We start from the raw sequence: 13,045 nt of genomic DNA, 5'->3' as shown, positions 1-13,045 counted from the left end.
TTTCAGCGATAATGGAAACCGAAGACGCCCATCTCAAAAACGACCAAATCCAAGCCATTTGGTTGTGGGAGGAGCCAGCATTCATAGTCCACTGGTCCACCTCACATGCCACGGCACCAACCGGGCACCCTAGGGGGCACTGCAGTAGAATTCAGAAAAAGGTCCCAGGTGCATAGCTCCCTTACCGTGTGCGCTGACCCCCCCAACCCCCCCCAAACCCAAAACCGTACACCACTACCATAGGCCTTAGGGATGAAGGGGGGCACCTACAAGTGGGTACAGTGGGTTTGTGGTGGGTTTTGGAGGGCTCACATTTACCACCACAAGTGTAACAGGTGGGGGGATGGGCATGGGTCCGCCTGCCTGAAGTACACTGAACCCACTACAACTGCTCCAGGTACCTGCATACTGCTGCGATGGACCTGAGTATGGCATTTGAGGCTGGCATAGAGGCTGTCAAAAAAAGTATTTTAAAGATTTTTTTTTAGGGTGGGAGGGGGTCATCTGGTCAGTTCGGGCACCTTTTTGATGCTTGGTCGTGAAAACAAATTGACCAAGTAAAGTCGTCCAAGTGTTCGTCAGGAACGCCCTTCTTTTTTCCATTATCGGTCAAGGATGCCTATCTCCTAAGCACGCCCCAGTCCCGCCTTCGCTACACTGCCGACATGCCCCCGTGAACTTTGGTCGTCCCCGCGACGGAAAGCAGTTGAGGGCGCCCAAAATCGGCTTTCGATTATGCCAATTTGGGCAACCTTGCGAGAAGGACGCCCATCTCCCAATTTGTGTCGGAAGATGGGCGCCCTTCTCTTTTGAAAATTTACCTGATAACCATTTAGTACCAATATTCATTAGTGTCCAAATAGACCTGCATAAATTTCAGGTCAAGCTTTGGCTGCTATAACTTAGACAGTCAGCTGATGACTATTAGCTTAACCAGCTATGTGCAAAGTGCCCCAAAAAAACAGAAATTCAACGCCGGTCACCGGATAAGGCCCAGCATTGAATTTCTGGGTTTGCCACCGACCATGGGAAGTAACCCAGCTAACTCCCAGAGGCTGGATATCGACCCCACTGTCTTTTCCAATCCCAAAACTCAATGTGGACCCGTTTATTTTCTTTTCCCTCCCTCTTCATACTCCCTTTCATTATTCCCCCTTTCTTCAGCTCTTTCCTCTTAACTCTCTCTCCCTTCATCTCAGTTGGGTTGTATCCTCTTCCAGGATTGACTACCTTCTTCCAAATCTCTCTCTCTCTCTCTCTCTCTCTCTCTCTCTCTCTCTCTTCTTCTTCTTCTTCTTCTTCTTCTTCTTTTCCTCCCTTGCTCAATTCCTTATCTCCACATGCAAGGATCAATATATTAGAAGCCTTGCAGCCCTTGTGAACGGGGCATCTTTCTCCCACCCCCATGGTCAAAACTGCCCCATCCTTTCTCTTCCAGCCACATGGGCAGTTTCTAGTGCCTCTTCTTCTACCCACATAGGGAAAGCATCCTCTTCCCACCATGCAGTGGACAATGCTTTGAGCCTCCTCTTCTAGTCAGTAGGCTAATGGTATCACTTCTTCCAGATCTAGACTAAATTCCACGAGCTAAACATAAAAATACTGCATTGTAGGACAATTCGACACAAATTTCTGCTGTGTAGTTGTAAGGAATTCCTCCACAAGTAATTTATTATATCTAATTCCACTTATTTTATGTATACAGTCCTCCAGTGTATGTTTCTTAGGAAATACATCCTTCTGGGATTCAGCTTTATCTAGGAGGTTAATCCTGATATAGTAAAGATATGGTCAAGGATAAGGTGAAACGGTCCACCTAGGTGGATGAACGTCAAAATCCCATGAGAAAACAACACATGTGAAGGAAAGTGGGAAGTGGGCCAATGACTCGAGACCAGGACAACAAATAAAGTTCATGATGGTTTATTGTAGACTCTACACAGATGTGTGTTTCGGCCACAGGCCTGCCTCAGGAGTCTTCGTTGGTTACGTGAAGAAGGGAGTTGGTACTAGCACTGGTGGCTGCGTCAACAAATTAAACTCCAAAAGGGAGTTTGGTGATGACACTGGTGGTCTTGAAAAAGACCTTTGGCTAGAGTTAGCTATAGCAGCTGAAAAATGTGAAATGCTTGAAGAGCTTATTGTTCGCACAGCCAACGAAGACTCCTGAGGCAGGCCTGTGGCCAAAACACAGATCTGTGTTGAGTCTACAATAAACCACCATGAACTTTATTTGTTGTCCTGGTCTCTTGAGTCATTGGCCCACTTTCCTTCACAAAGATATGGTCAAGACCTATTGACTTAGAAGTCTACAGCTATATTATCTTAAGACTAGAACTCATTGTGACTCCTTCACTTGATGTCAGAATTCTCTATCTGTCTACATGTTCTTTACTGCTTGCATAATATCATTGTCACACAAATGAATCACATTGGCAAAGTGATCCTTTACTTATAAAAAGCACACAATTTCTAAATAAAGGGCCAGTTTCTATATTTGGCACAGAAAAAATTAGCGCAGATGGAAAATACACCTACGTGTGTTCTATAAATCACGTCTAAATTAGGCATGGATTATAGAATATGCATAGTGACGTCCACATGATTAAAATGTAGGCACAGCCATTTACATCAATAAAAAGCTGGTGTAAATGCCCACGCCTACCTTTGGCGCTGAATGAGTTATTCTATAACACTGCGCATACATTTTAGGAATGCCCACAACCCACCCATGCTCCTCCCATGGCCACACCCACTTTTGAGAACTGTGCAGTAGAATTTATGCAGACTACTTTATGCTTAGCGAGTAGTGAGCATAAATTCCAATTTGTGCCAATTAGTGCTGATAGTCACTTGTTAAAATCCAATTATTGGCACTAATTGACTTGTTAACCAATTGAGTTGCGCACGTAAATCAGAATACACCCAGATTTGCATGCACAACTCTAGTTGCACTAAATAGAATTTGCAGGGAAATGTGTAGCAATTAGAGACAGGTGTGAAATATCACAAATATCCAAATCCCTTTAGCCTGAAAGTTTCTGGCAGTCATAAACCGTTTGCAATCATGGTAAAGACATTTCATAGGTCATGCTTCCTGAAACAACTGTATAAGGGAGTCACAGAGGGATAAACATTAGATCATTATTTACATCATGATGAGGCCCCTGAGTATTATCCATGTATGCATTATGAATTCAGGATTCACTCTATAATCCTTAGCGTTTCTCCTGAGGAATTAATACATAATCTAATTCTAGAGGTTGGAGAGATAGATAGATAGATAAAGCCCAGTGTAAGCTTGTTTTTCTTTGTTCTTTTATTTTTCTTCTATGTCTGGTTCGTTTCTAGATATAGGATGCATCTCTGAGAACCAGTGCAATGTACACAGGTTAACATAGTATGCACACAATGCAAACTATTGTAAGTTTCCCGTGTTTGTATTTTTAACCTAATTACAAAATGATGTCAGATCAAAACTTCAAAGGGCTGATGATGACAAGTCACAAATGTTGAATTGAACTTGCTGTAGAAGAAAATATCCCTCATCTACTCTAGGTTCTATGGAGTAATGGTTTAAGTTCTGACACCAATTCCATGCTACAATTCTTGCTTATTCTTACGGGGCATGGAGATACCTGTGTGAATAGATAATAGAAGTATCTTTTCATGTAAAGGACAGTTATTATGTAGGACCTCATTTGATCCTCAAGCATTCCAATTCACCTGAAATCATGTTTGCTCAATAGATAATTAATATTTTGTCAGTTAGAAAATTCTTTAACATCATTCTTTAATTGTGATGGCCAATATACAGCCTCAGAAGGTTGTTTTTTTTTTAATGCTAGCCGCTGCAGCTAAAAAATCTAGATATTCAGTACCAGTATAGTAGCCGGCACCAAATATCCAGATTCAGTAGTAATCAGCACTGCTATCTAGATAGGCAATATTAAGCCTGTGATCCAGATATCTAACTAAATAAAGTTATATAGGACACCCTGGCACTATCCAGATACCAGTCAATATTCAAAGCGACGGCTGACCAGTTAAAGCGCTTGGTCGTGGCTAGCCACTAATTTTCAGTGGCACTTAATTGGCTAAAGGCAACTGAAATTCACAGCACCTAACTCAAAGTCGGTCATGTTGGGGCATTCTGGGGCGCAGTCAGCACTTCACTGCTTTAAGTAGCCAGGTTTAGCACATAAATAGGACAATATAAAAGTCTAGAAGGAGTGAAGTTAACAGACCGAATAAGAGAAAAACACTTCACTTATGTCGTGTTCAGCTAAATTTTCTACTACAGTTGATATACTGTAAAAATGGGGCAGGAAAAAGCCTCAGGTAACGCAGGACATTTATATCAATATTTAAACAAATTATCCTGCTGCATCAATCTTCGGCATAAAAAACCTCACCCTTATTTCAAGAGTAACGTTTTTTGTTTGAATTTTCAAAAAGATTTTTTTACAAATTTATACTTTATGCTTTAATATTCACAAAACAAATTATTTGATTTAAAAAAAACAGCCACTTAACTTAAATGCAGCATGTCAATCACCCTGACCCTGGCCACAGTTTCATGGGACCATTCCGCTGCCTCAGGGGGTCATCCTGCTTAGTAATCTTAGCCAAGCACATGCCACTGAATATCCCTACATAACCACAGTGAGGGGTAATATGTAGATAAGTGCTGCAGTCATATGACTGTTTCCCTTTGGCATCAGACAAAGGTACTCAGGCACTGTATAAGTTTAATCAGTGATAGATAAAGTAGACATCAGCAGTAAATATTTACTCTAAGTAAACATCTTTTGTCCCCCCCCCCCCCTCCCAGGATGTCAAAACACTGCAGCAGATGATGCAAAAAAAAGTGGCTTAAGTTAATTAGGCTATAAGTGCCACCTGTCTCTGAGTCCTGCTCTGATTGGTTCCTGCAGTATACATCTCTGATGATTGGCTTCCTGCACCTATATGACTCTGGAACTCTCCACTCACCCTGTCCTATGATAGGTCTCCTGTCAGTCTCAGACTACTCTGTCATTTGCTACTTCTTGTTTGACCTCTGTTACTTTTCCAGGAAGAAACCTCCTCTGCCTGCCCAGACTCTTGCCTGATTCATGGACTTCACCCCGGCCTGTTGATTTGGATTTTTCCACACCCAATACTTCTCCTCTCTTCTCCTTCTACTGGATGCCCATCTACTCCTTCCTGCTGGGATCACCTCCTGTGCCTGAAATCTTGGCAACCGCTGAGTACTGGAGGGCTCAACTTGAAGGGAAAGAGGGCTGTTATAGGTGAAGAAGCATGGCACTGGTCCCTGGTTCTGGAGAATGGAATTGGCTATGACTTTATCTGAACACCAAAGTGAAACCAGGAGAAACCCTGCTCATGTGAACCCCTCTCAGAAGGTAAGTTACTGATCCATCCCCTTATTGTTGTCCCTCAAGTGATAGCTATTATAGTACAAGTCATTATGGACTTGCAAATAAACATATTGGAGGTTTTGCCTTTAGTCAAACCACAACCCTCCTTATTCAGTGTGAAACCTACTCCAGATGCCAAAGTGCCTTTCCATGACATATGTGGGTAGTGATATTGAATACCCAGCCTCTGTCTGTGTCCAGAATGCCTGCAGGTAGACACAATATTCAGCCCGCAACCCAGTTAGCTAGCCAGATAGCAAGCTGAACATCAGGTTAGGGTCAGAGCCCCCCACCCACCCACACACACATGAGTTGACACCTCCCATTCCTATCCACCCACCAAGAGCAAACTCTAGCCAGACCCCCTTGAGCAGACCCCCTTGAAGATCCCCCTCATCCACCCACATGTAGCCCGCTCCCACAGGCCTACCTTATGATCCCTGGTGGTCTAGGGGGTTAGTTTGGGCAGGATCAGACTCAATTGCTCCTACCCATTTTGGCTCTGATATAATGGTGGTCCCTTTAGAAGCAGTCTTGTGATGCCACCTCAAATACTTCTTCCTAGAGACACCACTGTTCAGACAGCAAGATTCAATATTGCAATATTATTCTGTTGCACTGTGATTTGAAGTATAGAGCCAAAACAATGAAGCGCAGCTAGTAATAGTGGGCTGCTACTTTGTAAACCACATGAGAAGGATATTACCAAATGTAATGCACTGCAAAGAAACCAAAATACAGTGCTTGCATGCCCAGAGTCTTCAGTGCAACGAAGATCAGCACATGCGAAGCCCACATGTTCCTTAGTTTATGTACTGTGATTTCCAGAGGAAAGCCAACATTCCATGAGAACCGCTGTTATTGTTTTAAGTCTTACGATATAATTTGCCAATTTGTGGCGTTTATAAGATACGTTGCATCATATACTGCAACATGTATAACTTTCATCACTTTTGTTCACCTATCGAGAGTTAATTTAGTGGACTGAAGCAATAATTTACAGATCTAGAATATTTGCTCTCACGATTTAAAAGTTACTATGACCGGTGTATAGTGCACTGCTTTTTTTCTACATATTTGCTAGTTGGAAAAGTTTCCTTTGCTCTATTAATCTGGGTTTCAGCAGAGATAGATGGTCTGACAACAGTTACTACTGCCCCTCTGGGACTGAAAAAAATACAGTCTACATTTTCACAATAACATTAACAGCTGTTCCGACCTGCGAGACCTGATTATCGTGGAAAATGTGGCATTGATGTTACATTTCCACATTAACATATGGTGATCAAAAGCTAGAAGCTACAGACCTTCAGAGAAAGGGAGAGCTTGTCATTCAAAGCATGGTGACATTCTGAAACATTTTGCCAGCCAGGGTGCTTATGGCTGCAACAGTAAAGAGGTCATTTTAAAACAATGAGCTGGATAGATGCATGCATGAGTGGAGGACTAGCCTAATGGTTAGAGGAGCAGGCTCAGAACCAGGAAAGCCAGGTTTCAAATTCCTCTGCAACAACTTGTGATCTTGAGAAAGCCACTCCATTGCCTTAGGGGCTCTTTAAGAAAGCTGCAATAAGCACTAACACATGTTTACCACTGCAAGAAATGGCTTACCACAGGGCACCTTGAGGCATCCCGTGCTAATTTGGGGATGTGCACATGCCACCCATGTGCTAAAAAATAGTGGGGGTGGGTCTGGAGCAGAGTGGCAGGTTCTGGGCTAATCTTTTGCATGCCGGCATTGCCGGACACTAGTCATTTAGCACAGGTTTAGCATGTGAGTCCCTGCAAAATAGGTAGCAGTAAGGCTCACATGCTAATGGGAAAATTAGCACAAGGCCATTAATATTTAATATGATTTTGCTCACACCTTTTTCAGTAGTAGCTCAAGGTGTTACATTCAGGTACTCTGGATATTTCTCTGTCCCAGGAGGGCTCACAATCTAAGTTTGTACCTGAGGCAATGGAGGGTTAAGTGACTTGCCCAAGATCACAAGGAGCAGCAGTGAGATTTGAACTGGCCACCATCTGGATTGCAAGAGCGGTGCTCTAACCACTAGACCACTCCTCCACTAGCCACTTCATCCCAGCAGTAAATGGGCCTTAGCGCATGGGACTAACTCGTGTAAGGACGTGCTAAGGTCACTTTTTACTGTTGTTTGGTAAAAGACCCCTTAGAATTTAAGCCTTCTAGGAAAGGAAAATGCCTACTCTTCCCAAATATAACTTGTTTTACTACAGAAACTAAATCCTTCCCTTCCCTATACTTGAGCTGGAGAAGCGTAGGATTTATATATGTGCTTTTCAAAATGCAAAGTGTAATTCCCAGCAGATACATTCATTAGTATTTAAATATATATGTCCTCCTGCCATCACTAGATACACACACAAGCAGTCATTTTAGAAGGGAAATGCTTTTGTACCCTTCCCTTTTTAAAACTGCACTATTTAAAAATACACCTGCCACACCTACTTAAGCACCTGTTTCTAAAATTGCCCTACACATCACTTCCAAAGTATATTAAATTAGTTTTAGAAGATGGAAAGGTAATTGGCAGATATAATGAGCTTGCAGTTATCCTCTAGGTAAATATGCTAATGCATGAGTTACATTTGCAAACACATTTATCTGATGCACATTCATTGTGGATATCCAGAAAGCCTCTCATAGGTGCACAAAAACTGATTTGATTACTTAACTGCAAAGTTCTTTTAAATTACTTTTTAAAGAGATCTAGGAATTTTGTAAATGTCTTCATGCCCCATTTCATTCTACAAAATCACTGCGAGTTTGCACGTTGCAGTAATTATGGCATGGCAGCCTTAAATTTCAACCAAAAAGTTACTTTATGGGCCGGAACAATCACTCAGAGTTCTGGTGAACATGATTCCAGACCTTCAAGCAAACATGTTGGAGAGGCATTGAGTGAAAAAAAATTGTTTTAATGTTCCCTTTGCAGCAGAGCACTGTCACCAGCAGCATCAGAGGTACAACAGGAATGATCTGGGGCTCTCCTTAATAGTTATGTCCAGGGTCCTCTCCCTCTACTATCCATGGCTCTTTCCCCAAGTCTTCCTCCCTCTTGCCATTTCCAGATCTCCCTTCACCTTGGCTTGCCCCCTCATTTAACTGGTGGTGGGCCCCAAGGTAAATTCAGCATGGTGCCTGCGATGTGGCTCACACAAGCCTGCAGCAGCCCCACCACAACTCTCATGATGACATCAGTTTCCATGGTAACAGAGAGCCCATGCAGAAGAAGGGAGCGGGGCTGCAGGAGTGATTGTGAGTGTATGCTTGCTCACAGGACCCACACTGACTTCTCCTCTTGTTCTTTCTTCTGTCATCTGAAGATTTGTTGCCAACTCTGATTAACATTCTGGGGTGGCATGTTGCCAAGCCCCAGTCTTGCTTGGGGGTCCAGTGTCCCTCCCCCTGCAACCCACCACTCCTCACTGCAGCGAATGATCAAATGGAATTCATGCAACTGGCTCTGAGAGTTTGAGTGTCACATCAAACCAAGAAGTGGCCCACTGGTTCATGAATCATTTTAGGGAACTCCTTTGCCTGGGTCAAAATGCCACAGCTGACCCATTTGCAATCATAAGAGAAACCATGAGGAGTTCCAGCTTGGTTCATATTTTCATCGTGGGCTTTTTAACCATCCGGCAGGACCTCTGATCTGTTGTCAAGCAGCTCTTTTAATTTTAATTTTGCTCCACCCTGAAAGGTGCCTAAGCATTGTGTTATGAAGATTTCTGGGGGATGAAAAACCGCAAACACACACACACACACACACATCAGAGGTCATCCTACCTGGTAAGAATTCACCTCTACACTTATCTGTAGTTCACGTATAGGTTACTTTACGGTGGATTAAAACCAGATGTATCGGACCACGATATTTTAGAACTTCCTGTAATCAAAACACATTCAGACACAGTAATTATGTATTTGCAGTCTATGGGTGAAAGCATTAATATTGATTCAGAATAAAAAGGTTATGATTTATTTCAAACTGCAGAAAAGACAGGAGCACAATCCAACACAGCTCATCAGCAAGTAAATGAAAATAGAGGTTAAGAGGGCAGAAGCAGTGAAGTAAATCAAAGGAAATCATTGAGACAAACACAGTTAACCCTCAGATAAAATCTAGTCACAAGCAGAGACTTCTGAAACACTCTTCCCCTTGTCTGTCTCTCTCTCCTGCCCCTTAATTTCTCTGGTGTCTTCTTCTCTTCTGTGTAAAGGCACCATAAAGGATTCCTTTCAAGTTTTTTTTCCTTTTGTTTTGCTCCCAGTTACTCTTTTCACCTCTCACCCCAGGCATATCATTCAAACATAGGGTGAATACAAGCCCTGTGGTTACCAAATTCCTAACCTTTCATGACACACCCAAAAAAAACACTTCCATCTATACAGGATGACTAAAGTAAAGGAAAACTCAGCCTCTGGACTGGAGGCCTGAAGTTTTCTCATAGACCAGGTCTGCTGATGGAAAATTTGTACACTAATTTAACTGGTACTTCCCTGGGGTGGATTACCTCACAGACAATCGATATGCACCATTAGACAGAACTGAAGCTTACCTTTATCGTGATATACAGCATTTGTGCATGACACGTATTATTCTCCAGACACTGTTACATAAATAAGTCGCAGAAAACGCAAGTGGAGTTCTTCATGAAAAATGAGATCTCGTCACTCCAATCCGTTTCAAAGGGCAGCAGGAAACATGCCAGAGCAGCATACTAGTCTGAAATCCACTTACAGATTTTTAAAAAACAAAAAAGGAGGGTGTGGGGGAGTGGATAGTTTTCATACTTCAATGCTGCAAAAAAACGAGGAAAAAGTAAAGAAAATGCAAATGACAAGTCACAGCACAACTGAATGCAAGGATGGACTGAATCGTTCTAAAGAGCAATGTTGAAAACAAAATCTGGGCATGAGATGAAACAAAATCAAACCAGATCTCATCATCAGAAAAGGTATGACTTTACCAAGCCCACGCTGCAGAGTAATCAGATTTGGCTGGAAGCCCAGAGGATATACTCACCAACACCAAAGATGAAGGGATTGCAGGTGCAGCCCCCACTGATCACCCAAGCAGCAAATTCACTCACAGTTCTACAAGTGTCTTTTATTTCCACTTCATGAAGCATTTCAGATTACAAACAGTGTTGTTCAAAGTACTAGGTCAAAGTACTTAAGTAAAAATAAATGTATACTTTAATATTTAAATATAAGTAAAAGTACAGTGAACAACACATAAAACATTTTAGTTAAGTGGAAGTATGTAATCACCTAATATAATATAATATGAGTAAAAAGTAAAAGTACCACAACTACAAAGAGTGCAACTATTTTATCCCAACAACTTTATTGCTCTACAGTTCAATCCACTTTGCTTTTAGTAAAACTAAATTTTTGAAAATGACTCATGTCACTCATGTGAGTGTGAATGAGTCATTAATCCAGCACAGCTAAAAAGGGTCAACCACTGCACTAGGAGAAAGTGAATAGTTCAGTCTTATAAAAAGTTCCTTCAAATGAGGCCAGGTAGCCTGGTGTCCTCTGACTGGATTTGCAGATTATGATCAAGGGAATCTCTGACTTCTATATAGCAAAGAGTATTTTATTACCGTTATTGTCATTATCATCGGCATTAGAAGTGGTGCTGTCTAATTCATCACTTGCATCTTCATTTTTATCTTTGATATCATCATCATGCTGTCCAGTTAGAGAAGACTTTCACAAAGTTGGAATCACTGTGTTGTTCTAACAATGTTTTCTCTGACGGCAAACTGAATATCTTCAAGAACTGATGCAAGCACATCAAATGTGTAGGAACCCTTCAGTTGTAAGGCCAGACAAGCAGACTTCGTCTTTAAAGACTTACCAATCCAGTGGACAGTCACCCCAATATAAAATTTCCCATGGGATGACGAGCTGTCTGTTGTGGTAGAAACATATCTCTGTTCACCAAGAATTGCTACTAGCCTCAGCTTCATCTCCAGTTTAAAAGGACCCAACTCATAACCGTTCTGTTTGACTAGAGACCAGTAACCAATTGTTCTCCACTGTTCTTATAGACTATATTTACTGAACAGCAAAATTTAAGATGAGATGATCCACTATTTGTGTGATGAGGTTTGCAATAACAAAATCCTGTTCCCAGTTTTGCAGTTTCATTTGGTTGTCATTTACATATCCCTTCCGCGTTTACTTTTTACTTTTAACTGCAAGCAATCAGATGTAACTGAATAGTAAAAATTGTACAAAAGTAGCAAAAATTGGTGAAATTATTACTTCAGTAAAAGTAACAAATGTTATCTCGTACTTCTTTACAAAAGTACAGTAACTAGTTACATTTACTTTGTTACTATACAACACTGATTACAAATGCCGAGTAATGCAAACGTGCACATATGTTAGCATAAGAAAATATAACCAATAAGAAAAGCTAAGAGTCTAAGACAGCAACCATTACATTACACCTTACTAAAGAGGCTCAGAATTAATTATGGAAATTCAAAGCAGATTATAAGCAAGATCAGGGTAGACCTGGGAGTCACCCCGGAGAGGGCTGGGAAGATACGCAGATGGGCTGCAATTCCTTCACAGCACCTGGAAGGCAGCTGGTGGACGCACTAGGCACCTGGAGTGGAGGCCTGAGTGGATCGGGGTGGACCTAGGAGTCACCCCGGAGAAGGCTGTGAGGATATGCAGATGGGCTGCAAGTCCTCCACAGCACCAAATGGATGTAAATTAGGTCACTTGCTATTCCCTCCCAATGATCAGAGAACAGCACACAAACAAACCCTGCCATTACTGCTGGGGTGTTTGAAGAGAGGATTTCTACATTTTTTCAGCTTAAAATCTGCCAGTTTTGATTTATTTCAGAAACAGAAGGAACCCCGGGCAATATAAGCCTTTCAATTGAAAAAAGTTTTGAAAAGCTTATATTTAAAGACGCAGAAAAACGGCGCCAATGTGTGCTTCACTTCCTGGTTTGCCTGGGCCTGTGCACAAGAGCTGTGCTTGTCACAAAATTCTTCTGCACATGCACCAAGCACATTCCTCCCCTTTATTTTTGGTCTCACAGTGTGCATACAATTTGCATACCATTAGCACTGAGCGTTGGGGAGCTACGTTTTGGCACTGTTCCTGCTGCATGGATCAGGCGCTATTCCCTATAGCGCAGGAGCTCTGAGCATAGACCCATGGGCTACTTTCCCCTAAATAATTCTCACAATTTCAAGTCACTGTTGCTCCATATGAGCTCACACCAAAAAGAAGCTTACATCCTTTACCAAAAACATCCTTTGAAAAACTAATTGAAGCATGATTCCAACAAGAAAACCAAGCAATCAGTTTTCAAGGACCATATAAGTTTGCTGCATATTTAACAATGATCATTTTTAATAGTCCTTGAGGGGCATAATCGAACGCGAACGCCTATCTCCATGGGCGTCTATGTCTGAAAATGGGTACGTGAAGAGGCGGGACAGACCGTATTTTCAAAAAAATGGACGTTTTTCAGCTGGGCGTTTGTTTTTTTTTTTAGCGATAATGGAAACTAAAAATGCCCAGCTAAAAAACGACCTAATCCGAGCCATTTGGTCGT

General features: G+C 41.9%; 1 protein-coding gene across 1 annotated transcript in view; it reads right to left on the bottom strand.

Moving 5' to 3' along the window:
* The window catches only part of THSD4 (thrombospondin type 1 domain containing 4), a 903,119-nt gene extending 893,073 nt beyond the window's left edge, over positions 1-10,046 (bottom strand). The window contains exon 1 of the mRNA XM_030188643.1: positions 10,008-10,046. The gene's annotated coding sequence lies outside the window, so the exon portion shown is untranslated. The remainder of the gene's footprint in view (positions 1-10,007) is intronic.
* Positions 10,047-13,045: the final 2,999 nt, after the last annotated feature.

Source organism: Microcaecilia unicolor, chromosome 1 (assembly GCF_901765095.1).
Source record: "Microcaecilia unicolor chromosome 1, aMicUni1.1, whole genome shotgun sequence".
Taxonomy (NCBI): domain Eukaryota; kingdom Metazoa; phylum Chordata; class Amphibia; order Gymnophiona; family Siphonopidae; genus Microcaecilia; species Microcaecilia unicolor.
Note: the sequence above shows the minus strand (reverse complement) of the source record. Positions and strands in the feature narration are given on the sequence as shown.